General features: G+C 34.6%; 1 non-coding gene across 1 annotated transcript; it reads left to right on the plus strand.

Moving 5' to 3' along the window:
- The first annotated feature begins 996 nt into the window (after positions 1 to 996).
- On the plus strand, positions 997 to 1100 carry LOC114006568 (U6 spliceosomal RNA). The gene has a single exon (XR_003548282.1). It is a non-coding gene; the product is annotated as a U6 spliceosomal RNA (small nuclear RNA).
- The last annotated feature ends 881 nt before the right edge of the window (positions 1101 to 1981 follow it).

A 1981-nucleotide genomic window follows, 5' to 3' on the forward strand; every position in this document is an offset into this window, starting at 1 on the left:
GTCAATGCAATCTCACATTATTTAATCTTTCATATGCTTTAATCAGTGATGACATTCAGAAGTGAACAGATTTAATATAATTAGCCCACCAGAACACGGCTATCAGGCTTCGCCCTGAAAGGGATTTATGCGACACCTTTGGTTGAAAAAGGATAACTGGAAAGATTCTAGTCAAAACCAGAGAAAATGCAGCTGGTAATAAAACTCAGCAAAGTAAATTAACATGGGACTTACTATCTATTATATTTTCATTATTTTCCAAACAAAAAAATAGCTCTTTTCTATTAATTTCCTGCTATCCAACTTTCATCTGATTGCAATACGTTGTGTTTTTTTGTTGTTGTAGTTACTTTTTTCCCATAGGCAATATAATAAGAAAGGTTAAAGTGAGAAAAGGCTGAGACCAGATAATGCTTTGAGAAAATTATTTTTCTGGATAAATCAGTACGACACCAAACTCTCCCATTATGTTCAAGGTCCTGAACTGTAAATCCAGTGGAAAACTGCATAAGATTTTATCACTGTTGATATTGTTGCTTATTTTGAGTAGTTTCTCTGAGTGAAAATCATTGGCCCCTGAAGAAAAGAAAGAAAATGGTAAAATAGTTCATTTAAAGTAGAATTCCTCAGTGCTAGCATTATTACATTCTAGATCGGATAATTCTTGGCTAGGGTGGGGATCTGTCTCATTCCTTGTGGGATGTTTAGCAGCGTCTTTGGTCTCTGTCTCCTAGAGGCCAGGAATAGCCAATTGCCCCAGCCATGACAGTCAAAAAATTTTTCAGACATCACCCATTGTTCCTGGAAAGACAAACTAACTCCTGTTTGTGAAACACTGGCTTGAAGCAAGCTCATATAGACTCGCCCAAATCTGTCATCCCATCTGTCATTACCAAACTGAGGGCATCCTTTATCTATGGTAACACAAAACAAGACAGTTATTGGTAAAGAAGAAAAACAAAATTCAAATCTCTCCTTCTCAGGAGGTATAATCTAGTGCTAGCTTCCATAGCACATATACTAAAATTGGAACGATAGAAAGATTAGCATGGCCCCTGCGCAAGGATGACACGCAAATTCGTGAAGCGTTCCATATTTTTATTTTCAACAGAAGGAAGTTTGAACATAAGACTCAACTGGTGAAACAGAATTTTATGACTTTTGAGTAAAACGTTACTGATTTTTTTTTTTACTATACTTTGTTTTCCCAATTTAAACAGCTTACTTTCTTTTCAGTTATTGATAGGTCTAGCAATCTGTTAAAATATTTTTCTTGTTTGCCTGCCATATGGCAAAATATTTTTCTTGTTTGTTTCTTTCAATGGAAACATAAACTTTTCTTCCTTCCTGATCTCCCTGGAATTGGAAAATATTTAGGAATATTCTTATTTTGTGGGAGAAGGGTTATTTGCATAAGTTAAATAATGCTTGTTGCATTGATTCAGAAATTGGAAAGACTCATTATTAGACAGGGCTTTGACTGGAATGTCATATCTGAAGATTTATTAGAAAACTATGGAACTAAGGTGGATCTCAATTAAGCTAACAGAAGCTCTTAGAAAGATGATCTGGTACCATAAATAGTTCTGCCTGGTAGAGAGGGTTAGAGAAGACATATGAAAGAATTTATGACATAAAATAACCTTGACTTTTCCAGCCCAGCATTGTAATCAGTAGAGATTGCAAAAGAGCAACCACACCAGAGAATTATCTTGAGAAAGACTTTGAAGGAAGTCTTTGCTGGCTGATGGTTTATCATAGAATACACTTGGTCAGGGCTGAATTGAGAAGGTTTGTGAGTGACTAGTGCACTGGGCATTTACTTTTCAACAATTTGAGTAGTTGACATGTAAATATTTTCTCAAAAATATTTAAAACCATACTGTTTCTGTTGTTACAGAGTCACAAAGAAAATTAAACAAAATTATGAGAAATATTTTGAAACTTTGGTATTTTTTTATTAACTTTCAAGAACTATGGA

Source organism: Tupaia chinensis, unplaced genomic scaffold (genome assembly GCF_000334495.1).
Source record: "Tupaia chinensis unplaced genomic scaffold, TupChi_1.0 Scaffold148904_1, whole genome shotgun sequence".
Classification (NCBI taxonomy): domain Eukaryota; kingdom Metazoa; phylum Chordata; class Mammalia; order Scandentia; family Tupaiidae; genus Tupaia; species Tupaia belangeri.